Source organism: Mytilus californianus, unplaced genomic scaffold (genome assembly GCF_021869535.1).
Source record: "Mytilus californianus isolate M0D057914Y unplaced genomic scaffold, xbMytCali1.0.p SCAF_20, whole genome shotgun sequence".
NCBI lineage: Eukaryota > Metazoa > Mollusca > Bivalvia > Mytilida > Mytilidae > Mytilus > Mytilus californianus.
In genome coordinates this window covers 7,234,416-7,252,714 of record NW_026262669.1, presented here as the reverse complement: position 1 = coordinate 7,252,714, position 18,299 = coordinate 7,234,416, and the positions used below count along the sequence as shown (strand labels likewise).

At 30.9% G+C, this 18,299-nt stretch overlaps 1 protein-coding gene and 2 long non-coding RNA genes across 5 annotated transcripts in view; 2 read left to right on the top strand and 1 right to left on the bottom strand.

The window, feature by feature from the left end:
• Window positions 1–18,299, top strand: part of LOC127731602 (E3 ubiquitin-protein ligase TRIM71-like) — a 402,197-nt gene that overhangs the window by 262,765 nt on the left and 121,133 nt on the right. The gene's annotated exons all lie outside the window — the stretch shown is intronic.
• On the top strand, window positions 357–7,240 carry LOC127731614 (uncharacterized). 3 transcript variants are annotated; one of them, XR_007995630.1, is made up of 3 exons: window positions 357–2,779; window positions 4,755–4,842; window positions 5,613–7,240. It is a non-coding gene; the product is annotated as an uncharacterized LOC127731614 (long non-coding RNA). The 3 variants fall into 3 exon arrangements; XR_007995629.1 differs by having other exon boundaries at window positions 4,755–4,852; XR_007995631.1 differs by lacking the exon at window positions 4,755–4,842.
• Window positions 5,763–18,299, bottom strand: part of LOC127731616 (uncharacterized) — a 154,469-nt gene continuing 141,932 nt past the window's right edge. Inside the window, exon 2 of the long non-coding RNA XR_007995633.1 lies at window positions 5,763–6,604. This is a non-coding gene — a long non-coding RNA (uncharacterized LOC127731616). The remainder of the gene's footprint in view (window positions 6,605–18,299) is intronic.

The window sequence follows — 18,299 nt, the reverse complement described above, 5'->3', positions numbered from 1 at the left end:
AGAAATACTCAAAAAAAGTATTTAGAAATGTGTTGGTAAAACACTATTATCTGCTTTTCTTTAAAACAACCCTTTTGGAAAGATTATAAGAAATTGTATTTTTAGATTATTGTTGTAAAGTATTGAAATATGAGAATACATTATGAAATAATATGGCTTGATTATGACAATTAATAGTTTATAAAACTTGAATCATGCGATTATTTATGTAGCCACTAGATATGCTAATTACGTGAAAATATCCAAATTTTTCCTAGTGTCACATCTTGGTATATCCTTATGTTTGTATTAGGAAGACAGTACTTAACCGATGTCCAAATTGTGACTTTATGTTAAGTCTTGTTTAATATTTTTGATTAAAACTATCATTTAATAACTTTTCAAAAAATAGAATGTTGTGCTACATACCATGTATATATTCCTTATTATGCAGTTACTACTCATCAATAGGCGATCAGCAAACGAACATCACATTATCAGTATGCTAGTATTTACATAATGTACATTTCAATTTTTTGTTCTACTATGATTGCTATATAATTAACTACTGTACACCATAGATACAAAACACCTACAAACAAAATTGATGCTATCGTGATTTTTATAAACTCTAAAAGAGAAGATAATGAGTTTACAACTATTTTTGGGATATAGGTATTCGTGTTCACCACTTGGTTTGTCATTTTTAATATCTATACTTCGTTTGAATAGATACAACATTCAAGAAAACACATTTTCTAGTTAAGAAAACGAAAACACTTCGAAAACAATATGCTGAACATATTCAGTAAAATTTATAAACTGTTTTTTTAGATGAGTATTTGCTGTATAGTGATTGTCTTAAATTATTCCTCAGATTTTAAACTTGTATTTTTATTTATATTTTTTAGAGCACCGTAAGTGTTATGGACCATAAAGATAAGTATATTGTGATAAGTTTACAAAAAATGAAAAAATGAAACGACAATAGATAGTGAATGTTGTATATAGTGTTATTTTTTTTAAATTGGACAATATAAAAACAGTTCTTATCAATAAAGACGCAATTATATAGAAGAAACAAAACCCATTCGTATATTAGAAGCAATGCGATATTTTGATCAGTGTGATTTAAATGAAATATTAAGTAGTCTGAATTCAAACGTGAACAAATAGAAAATACAATTCGTATTGTTGTTTATAAATATCTTTAACAACACCATGTTGTACATGTATCTGTAAACGGACAATATTTGAAAGTTTTATAACCTTTGATATCCACAGTTAACTAATTATTACTCACGTATGGAATTTTTATATGCTTTAATTGATAAAGGAACAAACATGTTTTTCAGTTGCGTTTGTTATTTGTTATGACAGTAAGACCAAACAGGCAATAGAAGACTGAAGTTCAACCAGTGCTTCAGAAAACATTATATGTTTGTGATTTTAAAATATTACAAACACAAAATTTTAATTTTTGTCATGATTATTGACTATAACATTTAACAAAAAGCTGTCAGTTCTACTATCACTTTACTACTTATACAACGGCGGCTTCTATAACTCATTGCTAGATGGTATGATGTATTGTATGATCATTTACTTGATTTTATATTTTTTGCAGTCGGTAAGTGAATAGTTTCAAACAGATAAGTATAGTTTACAATTATCTCGCAATTTATAACATGACGATAGTCTTTAAACTTGAATAATGTTCTTAATTATGCCGGTTGCAATAAGCGGAATGATCTAATTGCGTAACGATATTCCAAGTTATCCAAATGTCGTATATGTTTAGTATGTCCGTATTTCTGAAAAAAGGTGACAATATGTCTAAATTGTAACAATATTTTTTTATCTTGTGACTTCTTTCTCATTATTCCTTTCATGTTATATATCTATATGTCCAATCAATGTATCAATTCCCTATATTTACATACTATGCTGTTAACCAGAGTTCCTGGTTATTTGATTAATCGTCGCCATTCAAAGTTGTTTCCGATTAATAATAAATGTATGACGTCATATGTTTTTAAAACATAGTTCTAGAATTACAAAAACAAACATGTGTTGTCCTTTGTGTTATTTAATATATATATATCATACCATTACTATTTCAAATATATGTATTATTTAACTTTATTCGGTAACTGTCAAGTACCAAATCGAAAACTAAAACTAAAAACTTTGAGCATTTGTTGTCATAGGAATCATATGACAAATGGCAGTCTTCTTATAAAAGTGGATACATGTGATAGTTGCAATGTTTGAAAATTGTTATCAAGATGCATAAATAACACTGTTACTTTGCTTATGCAAAAATCAAATAAACTTGAATATTTTAATTTGATAAATTATGTGTTCAGTCATTAATCTATTAGCCAATAGGATAAACATTACAACATGTGGTAGAATTGACAATGAGACAGCTACCCAACATAGAGTAAATTATGTTGATGGTAGTTACAATAAGTCACATTACGGGCAATATAGAGTAAATTATGTTGATGGTAGTTGCAATAAGTCACATTACGGGCAATATAGAGTAAATTATGTTGATGGTAGTTGCAATAAGTCACATTACGGGCAACATAGAGTAAATTATGTTGTTGGTAGTTACAATAAGTCACATTACGGGCTTTTCCACAAATACCGTATATTAAAGATTCCAAAATGACAATATGTGAACCATTTCAAACTATAGAACTTAAAACTGTTAGGTCCGATAGGTTAATACATTTTGACAAAAGTTCGACAATAATATAATATGTTCTCATTGTAGCTGTTCCTGTGGAGAGTAAGTATTGAAGATAAAGCTTACGATTAATATTTTTCTTCGATGGCGCGGATGTACATTATATGCATAAGTCATCAAAAGAAGTACATATAATGATTATTGTATCATTGATAGCTATACACGAAGTATAACATGTTTATTTTCAATTAATTTGTTTCATGCTTAAAATTTACATGAAAAAGTACAATGCGTAATAGTAAAAGCTAAATGATAAGTTAATATTGATATTAAAATACCTCCGAACAAAAAGGGATGTTGAGATTTCCGAGCCCGAAGGGCGAGGGGATTTGAACAGCCCTTTTTGTGATGAGGTCTTTTGATGTCATAATTAATTAATCATTGATCTTTTACTAACTTACAAACCGTCAAAAACTTTAGAAAAATACACTAAAAACACTAAAAACACTTGCAGAAACCTATTTCCCCTGAATTGGTCGAGTCTAAATATATTCAACACAAATAATAGATAAACAGTACTCAGACTGATATAGACAAATAGCAGTTACCTAATTGCATTCAAAACGGACCGATTAAATGATCTTTAAAACATCATTTAATTTTTTATTTATTATAATGTTTTAAGCATTTTGATAGGACCATAAGATAGTTTTATGAAATTAAGGGGTAAATTTATATTTTTGAATTCCAAATTTTCAATATAATGATTTTGATTTTATAAATAAGGAAATCAAAAACCCTATACAGACCTCATTTACAACTGACCAATGAATGTTCTGCACCAAAACTTCTTGTTATATATATTTGATGTTTTTAATCTGTCAGTAATTATGAAATAGATTCGTAAAGACACCAAATGAAAACAGTAAGTAAACTCTTCCAACATCAGCTATTTAAACAGTATGTTTCACAACTTCTATTCAAACATACCTAGATGCATAAGGTCCTTCACTATGTTTCATGCAAATGCAAAATAATAAGTGTTGTCTGTTCAGTTCAATTAATTAATAAATCGTATTTTTAGTCTTGATTTTGCGGTATGGGCTTTGTTCATTGTTGAAAGACGTACGGTGACCTATAGTTGTTAATTTCTATGATATTTGGTCTTTTGTGGTGTGTTGTCTCAGTAGCAATCATACCTGACTCGATCAAAACGTGTATAGGTGGAATATTTTCGCAAGGTTGATAATCATTCTTAAATTGAAATGCAATATATTATATGAAAACAAACACTTTTATTTTAGTCGTCCGTCATTCCCTTTTCACATCTAAATGTTGTATAAACAAACAACTTGAAAACAGCCTTTTATCTTTATAAGTTTTATAGTCGCCTGACAAAACCTTATATTATAAATCGCAATTAAATCGTAGATAAAGAACCGTAGTAAAAACATTATACAAGTATAGGTGTTTAGCTATGTAGTAAATTGCAAAACCATAAAAAAAAGTTTACACTATTAATGAGTAATTTAAATGGAAATTTTAAGTAATAACATTTTACAAGATCTTGTCTTCGTGTACTGTGTACATTGAATAATTTATGGAGTTGGTTGATTGTTGTTTGCTTTACCTCCTGGAGAAAATATGTCATGCATGTTCATGACGAGAACACATGAATTTTGAATACAATAGGTAGATATTGCAATAGGATGTAGACATTGAGGTAGGACGTGAAAATTAGAATATCACTGGAAACTGAAGATATATTGAGTAAAGACAGAAATTAGCCTTGCAACAGCTGGCCACATCCGAACCCCTTAAATGATTGGTGCAAAAAAAGTGAATTTGCAGAGACCGTTAATCCATGAAACCTATTCAGAAGTCATCCATCCATATTTATGTGTAGTTTCTAAAATAATTTAACATTTCTAATTTCGGTTTTATACTTTTATCACCACTTTAGTAACTATGAAATTTTTGTGAAACTGTATTTTATTTGTCTCTGTACATTAGTTTTTGGTATGATATTCTGTACTATCGCTCTCCTTGTTTGTTTCATGTGTGTGTTTTCCTTCAGATCGGGAGGTCGTGGTTCGAATCTCGACCAGGTCTAACAAAGTCGTAAAAATGGTACATGTAATTGCTGTTTCAACGCTAAACTAACGGTATTTAAAAGTAAGAGCACATACTTGTCGGTTCGGAGCCAGAAATGTTTTCGGGTAGGGTGACTGTTCTTCCTGCGAAATGATATCTTCATGCGAACTAAGGCGTAAAAAAACTGGCGGTAAATATGTGGTTTAATTTACTTTTGAAAAACTGATATTGATTTATTCTATGTTCCGAAAGAGAAAAATATGTTATAAATAAAAAAATATATATATTTATCAAAATACAGAGCTAGCATGTACTGTTTGTTTATCGAGGACCAATAGTACACTTTTACAAAGGTCAGATGCAGTTCTTATTGAAATGTTAACACGACTTGCATGGCCGTTGTTCCTTAAAATTGAACGTAAACAACATCAGTCCACACTATTTGTTGCGTCAAATCGTGCCCAAATACAAGATCAAACAAATGAACCAATAACAGTCCTTAAGGAGTTGTTCAGTATATTATAAAATTGAGAGAGGAAATGGGGAATTTGTCAAAGAGACAACAACCCGATCATCGAGCAGAAAACAGCCCAAGGCCACCAATGGGTCTTCAACACAGCGATAGACTAGTTTGTTATCTAAAAACTAAAAATATGGAAGTTAATGTTGTGGACAACAAAACTACGAACATTTAAGCAAACCTTCATTTACATCGTTGACGAACTAATTGCATCCAGGAAGCAGATAGCACAAATTTATAATATTTACAATATCACTTGTAAACATGTATGATGTATAATTTTAAGTTAAACAAAAACAACCATTGTATTTATTTCTTCAGATGGATGAATCTCATAAGATAACAGTGACAGCCAGTAATAAACATTAGCGAAACACAGAAATGATGGAAAACACTACCTTCCGATGCATAAACAATATTAAACAATCTGAATGTAATGTGTACTTGTTTTATTTGGATGCACGTTTTATGTTTAAAATAAATATGATTCTGATACATCAAAATAGAAACTTTACAATTGTTTCCCTAAAATCTGTTTTAACCACATAAGAATTATGTCGTACGTGTTGCATCACACGAATCATTTATACTTTTATATTTTCTTATGTCAGATAATTATTAAATGCTCTCCCGTAACTGAATATTATATCAAATTCAAAATAATTAGCTATACTTCTTACCAATCAAGTGTTATATAACTACAATCAATATCCTAGTGTCCGTTACTTATTCAAATTGATTTCACTTTTCTATTTATCCTACAAAAAATGTTATTATAAAACTTAACGTATTGAAAAGCATTATACACTGTCGGAATAGTCCTAGGTAATTGATTCGAAACAAATCAACACTGTAGACTTTTCTAGTACTTCAAGTTATTATTCAAATTGTACACAATATGTCTATAACCCTACAATGTATTTCTTTATGTGGATTCAATTATCATACATATATTTGATTTATACGTTCTTTCTGCATTTAAACTAGTAAACATGTAGATTGAAATTGTATTATATTTAACGCGCGAGACTACTATACATAATTTTGTAATATGTATATGAATGTTATTTCTTTTGTTTTATAAAATGTTATGATTATATTTAAATGTGTAGTCTTTCGAAATCATGAAGTAAAGTTGCAACTGGTTTGACTAGAATGTGTTTTACCTGTTTCGCCCACATCGTCATGTCTTTGATAGAAACATTTCGTCAACGTTTTCACGGCTTCGTTGAAAGGGAATTATTTCATATTTGGTGCGCAACTTGATAATGTTGAGTTGTGGCGACTTTCTGTTTGCCAATAGTTCAAAATAACTCTGATTGTACAAGGAGAATGTTCATAAAAGTTTACTTGGCCTGATTGAAAGGAATGATTAGTTATGTTTCAGTATACATGTTGTTATGATATTGTTATTATCATGTTTATTTATCTTGGCCTAATTTGTTTTGTGTGGCCTTATAATATTTATAATATGCTTACATCATATTTATAGTTGTTTACAAAATAATGTTATAATTGTGCAGTTTAGAAATCACTTGAACAATCATAGATACTGATGGAATGATTAGAACTTTCTATTTGACTGACATATTAATTCTGAAATGATCATAATATACGATGTGTAATTTAAACTTCCACTATATTCTAGGAGTTTTGCTTCTACAGTGTTCTAGAGGTTTCCGTGACAACTACATATACAGACACCGAAATTATACTTTTTTAGACATTAATTTACTTGGATTCACAGGAGTTCTCTGAAGTTGTTGTATTGATACTTTATTTACGTTAACTACATCATACTAGAATGGACATATTCCGTACAGTTAAGAGAATAATTCCGGATAAAGAAAAGACAAAAGACCGGACATATAACTTAACAGTTAAGTTAACATTTCAATTTGTATAATATTTCTTGTAAACTTGTGTATAATAAATCCTGATAAATATTATTATTGATTTGTGTCTTTTGTTGGCTACAAGTTAAAGGTGATTTCTGGCCGTAACAATGTCATCCAAAATGATTGTATGCAGCGACGCAGTTCCAGACATGATATTGGCCTTGTATTAAACACGGAAAAGACACTTATTGACTAATCAAACACATGCATCAGTTGTTCGGATATCAGATAAAAAGTAAACGCTCAATGTTACCCATAATTTCTTAGAAGTAACACACTATCTGCTCCATCGTATGGTGTTTAATATCTTAGTAAAAACTTGAAGCTCTTCCACACTTTAAACACTTCATTAACACGGGTTTGCTCCTTACTGAAAACTTGCTCGAATAGAGTTATATACTACATACATTTTAAGAATTTATTGACCAATATGGTATGTATGTGTATCAACTCACTAGTGACATGGTTTCGCGGTCTAAGTTCTTTTGATGAAATTATAATCGTCTAATTATGTCAGATTGTTACATTTTGACTTAGTAACACAGCATCCATTTCTTATATCTACTAATTTTTAAAATTGAAATATATGTATTATTAATATTTTTAATCTGAAATTAAAATTTAAACACACAACAATTAATGTGATAGTGCGAGGAAATGCCATGCAATCTTGATAACAGTCGTTTTTATTTGTAAACCAACTAGAACAAATTTGTTTTTCTGCTAGCAACATTCAAACTCTTTCTGGCTTTAACACTAATAGGGAACATACAGGGTATATATTACATACATGAGTCGGAGGAACATGATTTGCTGCCGTGTACATATAAATGTATCATGTTGCTCAGGAGGTAAAAAAATCGATAATACGTTGTATTTTGTGTCTGAGGAAAAGAACAAGAGATTGTGGGTACAAAAATTTGAACATACGCGTGGATATCTGTGACAAAGCTATACCATTACCGTAAAGTATTTCAAGATGGCGTCAGTGAATCTTGAGTATTTGAAGATATAATTTCATCGTTTCCAATAGGAACACATTGTTCAATGGTTATCTTGCCAGCAGACCCTTACAAGACAATCAATATTTGAAAATCGCATAAACAAGGAATTCAGAAATTAATGATGGCATATTTCATTGTGATTGTTGATTAATAAACATTTCAGGAAATGCTATTGTCTAAGTTTAAATGCCATTTTTTTTTTATTTTTGAGAACTCTATCCTTTTCTAATATTGTTCCCATAGGCAAGCGCTACTGTATGTAACTACATATATATGATAAATTGGTAATTTTAAGAGAAGAACTGACAATACAAAGGCAAAAGACAAAGACGAAAAAAAAGGAAAACTGATTGAATTAAACTATATCGACAATTGTGACGCCTCCTATGCTCTGTAGCATGGAAGGAGTACGACTTAATATCATATATCATTCATATCATAATCAGATGATAAAAACAACTTCATATGTAAATGGTTTATAATTTAGTAAGTTATACAAGACGAAACATCAAACAGTAACAAAATGATAATGATGCCATGTGTAATCTTGAATTTTTCCTTAATTTATTAGTTTGTACCGTTTTTTTTTTTTTTTCGTTAAATCCTTTTATATTGAAATTTTGATTATTGTCAGGTTGGCATTTTAGTGACGTATCATCTAACATAACCTTGGATTAATTATTCCAGTTATCTTCCCAACATATTAGCCAATTACTATTTAACATGTCTAATCTCTTTAAGATTGATAACCTGTGTATATGTTCTACTTTGCAAAGCTAGTGTCCCTTTCTTTATGAATAGTTATGTCATATATATTAACACAAATACTAAACAAAAACACATCTTTACCCTTACATATAGGTTTATATCAAACTGGATATGAAAATAACCCAGATATATTGATTTAAAAATAAGATTTAAGTGATCGATTGTTGGTTGCTTAACATCCAGTGGCAACTATTTCTTTTATTGTCCGGTGGATGTTTTATACATGTACTTGCTAGAATTTTTATTTTGTGCGTATAATATAACAGGTCCAAATACAATGTATGTTGTTAAACTTGTTTATCGAAACCATTGTCTGCTTTGCTAGATCAGTAATGCCATGTTGTGAAAATAGAGTAACAGAAGCGAAATCGTGAGCAGGAAAATTATCGTCTATCTGATAACATGAATTGTATACTGATTATACGACAAAGCCATTTTTTTAAGTTTCCGTGAATTGATATATGAAATATGCTTCATTCACGCCTGTGATTTTTCTTCTCGTCGTTCATCATGTTTTGTCATCTGTTTGCCCTTTTCTCAACTACTTTTTTTGTCATTTCGTATCTTCCACCTTTTTTTTTTGTTAACAGATAAAATTATACCTAAAAAATAGCCAGATTCATCTAAGGTCAACTTAGCCTGAGGGAGTTGAAACCTCCTTTTTTTATAATTTAAAATTTATATACGAACAATTTTAGAAATGTTTGTTTCAAATCATGTGAGTACCGAAGAACTAAATGCTGAGCTGGTAATACCATTGGGGACTAATAGTCCACCAACAAAGGTATCGACCCAGTGCTATAAAGAATGAAAACAACACGTTATAAAATCAATGCGTTTGAAGCGCTTTTCTTGATTAACCTTCATCAGGACACTCAAAGCTGAATATTTGAAGGCCAATGTTGTTTAAGAACCGAAACAGTTGAAGAGCTATATGACCAAAAGTACCTAAAATAGCCAAATCCATCTGAGGTCAACTTTGCCTGCGGGAGTTGAAACCTCAGTGAGTTAATTTGTACCTAAAAAAAGATGTTATTGTTTTAATGTTAACAAGAATGTCCTTCTCATTCATCATTATCTATCGATTAAACTACTTAATATTTTACAGAGTTATCTCCCTGTAGTGTTAGGTATTAAACTACTTAATATTTGCCCAAAAATCTTCAAACAAATTGATAATTTGAATCATCAAGATTATTTGATTTGAGTTCATGCTGCAGAATATGTAAAATTGATGCTAGTACATGTAACAACATGGACTTTTTATATGTGAGTTTCAGTTAAAATTTAAAGACTTTTGTGAAACGAAAGAGTGAGGAATAATGCATTTCGAATAATTTTCATACAATAATGTTGATCGGGCTGTATTTCTGGATAACTATGATTGACTAGGGCTACGTATATTTTGTAAATAATATTGCTACAAAATGAATTAATTTTCATTGATGTCTTGAATTAGTATATCAAACAACTAATTAAAGAAGGACATCTATTAAAATATTCATCATCATTCAACGTTTGAAGTTTTTCTATACGAATAAATATCTCAGTCTATGTTTCATTGTCAAGTATTAAGTACTTGACCCAAAAGGCTAACAATTAATTATGATCACACCAAGGGTATCCTTTATCTGATGATGATAAGTCTCCACTTGATTAAATCAACCTGATGACTTTTAGAAAGTCTGTTTCCTGTGTTATTCGCCTTTGGAACGTACAAGTACTATCGTCCTTCAGGATAAAGTATTTTCACTTGGCAAGACCTACAGCTTTTAAATTGCTAGTCTTTTTAAAATAAAATGAAGGCATTCAAAGTGTGAAATATATAAGATTACCTAGCACTGGGGTAGAATTCATTCCTTAATGTCGCTGGTTTTGTCAATGTTAGTTTAATAGTATTCGAATCATTAAATCACGGGCTCCTGACTGTTGACAAACACATACAGAAGGTGGCTGGTTGTGCAACCCATAACCCGAGATATTGGTGTAACACACTACAAAAAACTAGGAAAATCAGTTCAAAGGGTTGATTAAACAGATCGGCACTAATTAACACACACACATTACCCAACAACAACAAAAGACAACGCATGGCAGAGATCTTTAAGTACTCTAGATTACTGAAAAAATGTTTCAAAGTCAATTGAAACTCATAAATAAATCATAATTATATGTATTTAAAGGGTAAATGTCATAAGACCTTGTAAAATGCAAGTAACATACGTGTCGTACATGTAGTATACATGTAGTCTTACATATTAAGTTATGTTTTAATTTATTTGAAACAAAATATCAATGTAAGTACTGACGAACACAAAAGTAAAAAAAACAGTAAAAGTAAAATGTACAGTGGTAAATTGATAAATAAGTTTATTCAACGAATTCATAATTATTCATGGATCATATGTTAATTTGCCGAACTTTTTTACAAAATCACAATAGAAATAAGAATGCGATATTTCGTTTTAAATAAGGTCTTCACGTTAAGCCAAATTTTAAAACACATTTTTTTCTATTTTAAGGAAAAAGGTTTTAAGCTACGTGTGGTGACGGAATCCCTGACTTCATTATTTACCAACTATACATGGTTCACGCTAATTAAAAACTAAAACGTCACTAGGAAGAATTCTTATAACTTCGACACTGGTTAAATCGGCACCTGGTCAAATCGGCACATGTGATTGTTATTTCGGCACCTAGTCAAATCAGGCTCTCGTTAATTCGACACCAGGGGTCTTTTCTTCAACTTGGCGTTAAACTAATCATATGATTATTTTTAACGAGTCGTTAAAAGTTAATCGCATGAATAGTAAATACAATGATTAATTTGTGTTGTTCAGCTGATTGTAATCATTGTATTAGTTAATCACTGTATACATTTTTAATCATATGATTAGTTTTGGCTAATTAGCAAGTGTTTCCCACAATACATTGTAAATCAGGACCTATAACTTCCTTTTCTGTTTTAAATTATAACCTACTTCTTTTTACCCAGTTTTTGGGTGCCAAATATATATGATTGAATAAATATCGTATAACATGTTCATATTTGTATTGTAATATATACATAGTTTAGATTCATCAAAATTGTCTGTTTGAGTTAAAATTAAATGTGCTTGAATGGGGGAATGATTTAAGAAATGCAGAAATTAATGCATTCTGTTTAACAAAATGTGCTTTCGGGTACATTTTGCAATAATAAACATCTCCATTCATCCATTACTGATCATGACTAGGCTCAAAGTTTTTCATTTGTTTGTTCACAGAAGTTGTTATCTGAAATGATGGACCTTGTTGATCGTAGAAAAAAAAACCAAACAAATTGCACTCATTAAGTAAAATTGTATTTCTATAAAAAGTTTTAATCATCGTTCAAACTAGTTTTACCGTGCAGCAACGGCTGTTCCAACTTGGAAACATTGTCAGTGTTTGTCCTCGGTAGGCTAATCTCTAATTTAAGTTGTTACCGTGTTGGTTGTATAAAGATTATCTTTTAGTTTCGCGGAATTTGAGTGTTGATAGCAAATAATTTGAAGTCTTTGTTAAATTTATTTAGCAATATGATGACGAATCCTTTAAAAACCTGTAATTTCTGTTGTTCATTAAGTACAACTCGATACAGATTTCAGGTATTTTGTTTGATAAATGATGAAATTATCGTAATATTACATCCGTGGAATGTAATCTCCGTTGACGCTTTGGTGAAGAGTGCTTTCTTTCACGTCCGCATTTCTATCAAGTATGGCATGCCAAGATAACATTTTAGATGATTGTTATGAATGGTGAAAATAAATTCAGAACTATGAACAATAACATAAATTGTTAATCATACGGCATAGTTTGTTTTTATCAAGATGAATGTACGACGTGTTCGTTACATTTATTAACAAAACCCTGTACAAGTATTTTATGCAGTTACAAAACAATAAAAAAAGATCAAATAAAACTATCCGACACTATGATATATCTTTGGTATCAGATATTCACGAAGGGTGCGTAAATATAGAAATAGAAAGATATGGTATGATTGCACATGAAGTAACTCTCTATATGTATACCAGAGACCAAATGATGTTGAAGTTAACAACTATATGTCACCTTACCGCCTTCAAACATGAGCAAAACCCAAACATCATAGTCAGCTACAAAAGGCCCCGAAATGACGATTTCATTGTTAAATAGTTCAAAGAGAAAACTAACGACATGATAAATGTACAAAACAATAAACGAAAAACAAATATGATATACAGCAACAAACGACAACCACTAAATTGTTGGCTCCTGACTTGGGACAGGCACATACAGAAAGATTAATATATACAAGAAGTGGGGGTTCGCTTCCTATATGCAGATATACACAGACGTTCCACTGGTATGGGTAACTTTTTTGAAATGTCAAATATATCAATGGTTTGTAATTTCACGGAGTTAACATATCAAATTTATTATATGTCAACCACATCTTTACCAGAGACATGGGAGAAGCAGTGTTCAGTTTAAAAAAAAATCAAACATATATTGGTGATATGAATGATTGGAAAGTGTTTTGATTCCTGAAGTTACTAGTTAAAGGCCACCTACCCCTCACCTCACGCGGTATAAGACTTCTAATGGCGGATTTTGAAATTTTCATAAGGGAGGGGGGCACTGACTGCCTAAGAGGGGGCCCGCTCTAGTCATGCTTCAGTAATTCCCTAAATAATCAACGGAGGGGGAGCCCGCCTCCCTCCCCAAATCAGCCTCTGACTTCTTTTGAACTAGGACCAGTATAACTGTTCCTGTTTTGAAAAATCCCTGACTCTCTGAACTTAGGTTTTCCAAATTATGAATAACAGGTGCTTGTTTTTGTATATCGTGTCAACTGTGAAATATGGTGAGACTTTTTATTCACTATATCTGAATATTATACTTAATCACTGACATCAAACACTTACTAGGGCAAATTTTCATTATAAATATTTTTATCCTCGTCAAGCTCATAATTTTTCCTAAATGAAAATAAATAGCGGTGTGATAAAATAAAACTACGCAAAAATATTAATATCGTTTGGTCCGAGCTATCTGAGGGCCGAATTTATCCATTTAAATTTACCTGCGCAAGCAGTTAAGTCAAGGGCGCTACTAAATGTGCTAAAATTTGAACTTAAAAAAAAAGCGGGAAAATTAGCAAAGACTTGCTTTGGAAATCAATTATGGCCTGTACATTAATGCTATGGTAACCTTTATTATTTATAAAAGCTTGTTCGTCATAATCTGTTGAATGATTCCGCACAATAATGTTGCCCGTCTTTGGCATTTTAAAATCAACACTGCTCGGTAAGCGGTAACATACAAACGAATAACTGTCGATAAATGCAATTTTTTTCTGTTATCGGATGACTATAATATGTATCCGTTCGATCCTTCACACTGTCTTCTCTAATCTGTTTCCAATTTATGTTTCAACTCAACTCCTAACACATCTATTGTGTTGTTTTTTTTTTCAAATCTAAAGAGCTTTCATAGCTGGTCATTGCTAAACTCCCTTTTCAGGGGATACATCTCATTTTTCGAACACACATTAATGTTCGCATTGCTACAGCAGCCATGTTTGATGTTTTAATCATATGATTAAAATTTAATACACCTTCATGAGGTTGATTAATTTAAACGACAGTTTTAGCATTTTATTACAACGCGTTTAAATTAACGAACAACACACTAATCATATGATTAATTCTAATCCAATGATTAAGAAAATTTTACGACTCATTAGCACTATCGACAAGTTGAACAACAGACCCCAGTGGTGATAGTTTCGGCACCCAAATTCAACATAATGATCTTCAAGTAAACTATTGAAGACTCCTTACTCATAATTCTGTTTTTCTTGGTTTTTTTTTTTAATACTTTTACTCGTGGTGTCAACGTATATTTGTTGTGCGTAATAGAGGTTCCAATGAAAGCTTTGTTATACACAATTGGGCCATAATATCTGTCCCTAGTGAAACTTTTATCATAAAGGAACCTCTATGTCATGATAACAGCACATTACCAGAAAACATGGGCTACAAGATTTGTGCCAACCTTATTAATTTTATACAAGTAGTCAGGAAATGCAGAATAAAAACAAAACAAGTTAAAAAAAAAAATACCTGACAATTATTAAAACAACAAACGGGTTATTGTTGGTAATTGATATAGGTTGATACATTTTTAAAATTTAACCAATGTAAACATTATTAATAGAGTATAGTGAAAACGTCAAACAGAAAGCCAACTGATTATTGTTAATTGTGTACTCTTATTGCTTAATAACATGTGCTGAGTTTTAAACGATGTACGAAATGAACCTTTGAAATTTTAAGTTTTCAAAAAAAAAAATATATATGAGAGAGAGAAAAAAGAACGAAAAACTATATATTTTGCATAAACATGAAGTCTTTGAGTCTAAGATGAATGATATTTTATTAGTTGTTATTGGCTTTGAACTAGGGGGCGCCTTCAAACTATTTTAATCCCGCCACATTATGTATGTGTTTGTCCCAAGTCAAGAGCCTGTAATTCAGTGGTTGTCATTTGTTGCTATAAATTATACATGTTATATTTGTTTTTCGTTCATTATTTTATGCATTTATCAGACCGATAGTGTTTTCGTTTGAATTGTTTTTGCATTTATCATTTCTGGGTCTTTTATAGCTGACTATGCAGTATGGGTTTTGATCATTGTTGAAGGCCGTACGATGACCTTTTGATGTTAATTGATATGTCATTTGGTCTCTTGTGGAGAGTTGTTTCATTGACAATCATGCCATATCTTTTAATTTTTATATTTAAAAAATGTACATTTAATGCAAACGCTTAGTTTTCTTTGGGGTCATAACTGATTGCATTGTGACGTCATGAATAAGTTTTTCGTTCTACATTTTTTTAATCAAAACAGACATGAAACGAGATCGTATGATACAAGTTCAAGTCCGTTGCAAAGTTATTTTCTTATATTTTTTCAGTTAAACATCAATATAAAATCAGTTCTTATACCTGCATGTCTACATTGTCTGACTTAGAGAATATATTGTGTATGATGTGTTGTCAAATAATGTATAACACATTTATTTCAGCTTTAAACCTCGTTTTTATAACATCACTGTACCACCTGTATCACCTCACACAGGTCATGGGACTGATAGTTCACATTTTTGCTGCAATATTTGCTTTGAACTTCCTGGGACGACCCGCCTTGCAGCTAGAGCAATCAGTTCTGAATCTGTTTCCAGAGTTTACTAGGTTGAAACAGGATATCAGGTCTGAACTAGCATCTATAAAGTCGAAGCTTCAGAGTAAGAAATGCTCTAATTTTTTAAGAAATCAAGGTTCCAACTCCTTATGACAAAATTGACCAGATATGTCATTTGATTATTATTTTAGTTCATATAGCTTCCAACGGTTGTTTCCTTTTTTCACATTACTTGCTTTCAAATCATTAGGTTTGAGTTGAGACAAATTTAGAAAAGCGCTGCATACTCAATGAATTTGTAAAGTATTTTTTTCAATCAGAATAGTAAGTTAATGGCAAAACTTTTACCAACGAATACACATTAAAATTCAGACCCTGAAATTAAATAAGCTTGATGACATTGAATGGTCAGTCAACTAGCATGTGGGTTATACTTCACACATCACAACTTTAGTTACCCTTTCATACACATTTGTTGGTAAATTGGTGTAAGAGCTACGATATTATTAACAACATATATTTTACTTAAATCAACTTTTTCGTGTATCTAGCAGAATAGCAACATTTCTTCTTTTTTGAATTATAGTTCTAATCTGCAAATTTGAAACCCTAAGCAGATGCGTAGGACAAACTTAACACGTGTTACTGATATTTGATAGACAAATTTAACACATAGTTACTGATATTTGATAGACAAATTTAACACATAGTTATTAATATTTGATAGACACATTTAACACATAGTTACTGATATTTGATAGACAAATTTAACACATAGTTACTGATATTTGATAGACAAGTTTAACACATAGTTACTGATATTTGATAGACAAATTTAACACCTAGTTACTGATATTTGATAGACAAATGTCCCTTGAATGAATAAATGCTGGTGCATGTTTTTTTTCATAACGTATACATAACAAATACTGTTGATTAATTTGTCACATGAAATTAAGCAACCGCCAATCAATCAATACTGTTTATCTTATCAGGTGGACAAGATAAGAGAGTTACATTTCATGCAAAACTACAACCGAGGATTGCAGTTATGGAGCCTTCAAAGACAGTGGTATTTGATTACGTTATCACAAACACTGGAAGCGCTTATAACAATCGAAATGGGCATTTTACTGCTCCTTATGATGGAGTGTATTTCTTTGTTTCTACATTTCATTCGATGATGATATATAATAGCTATGGTCTACACTTGCAAATGGTCAAAAACAACTATGTTTTATCCGAAGCATCAACTGGCGCAAGTAGTGCTGGAAGCTCAATGAATGCAATAGTATCTCTAAAACGAGGTGATGTTATCAAAATACGGAATAATCCAATTCGTAGAGGAACATTTAAAGAAGGTATGACTTTCTTTTCTGGTTATGTTGTGTATTAAAACCTGAACACAAATAATACACGATTTACATATGATTAATTCTAAATTACTTTGATTTATATTATTGTAACAGTGTAGATTTGCCATTGTCTTAATAAACTTTTGTGAAACTTGTTTTCAGTTACTGCAATTATGCATTCTCAAACATTACAAGACCTGGTATATAAAGGATATACCTAGCTAATCATAAACGTCATCAACACCATTGCACAACTTTGACAAACCAGCAAAAACAATTTGCCCCATAACATATATATTAGTCCAATAAACATGATAGACGCAAATCACATCAATTGTAAAATGAGTCATTATAATATTCTATTAGTTCAATTTGCAAAATTGTTTCAGTAGACTATTTTCATACTACCGACTTTTGACTCCAAGTATATTTTCATTTCGACAAGACTCCTGACTCTGATTCCGAAGTATATAATTTGTTGACAGGTAAACTACTCTGTGATGGTACATTGTGGTACTCGGTCAAGTGAAAGCAAGTAAAAGAAGTAAAATTAAATTTTCGATTGAAGAATGTTTGTGGGAAAAATTAACAGTTATCTTTTTCCCATACTTGATAAAATCATCGGAAAACAGTCATTTTCCACTAATTGTACTGACTGTAAGTTGACTTTTTTCATGTATTTCCTCTTAATTGACCAAATACCAGAATGACCTACCACAGAGTAGTTTACCTGTCAAACAATTATATACTCCGGAGTCAGAGTTAGT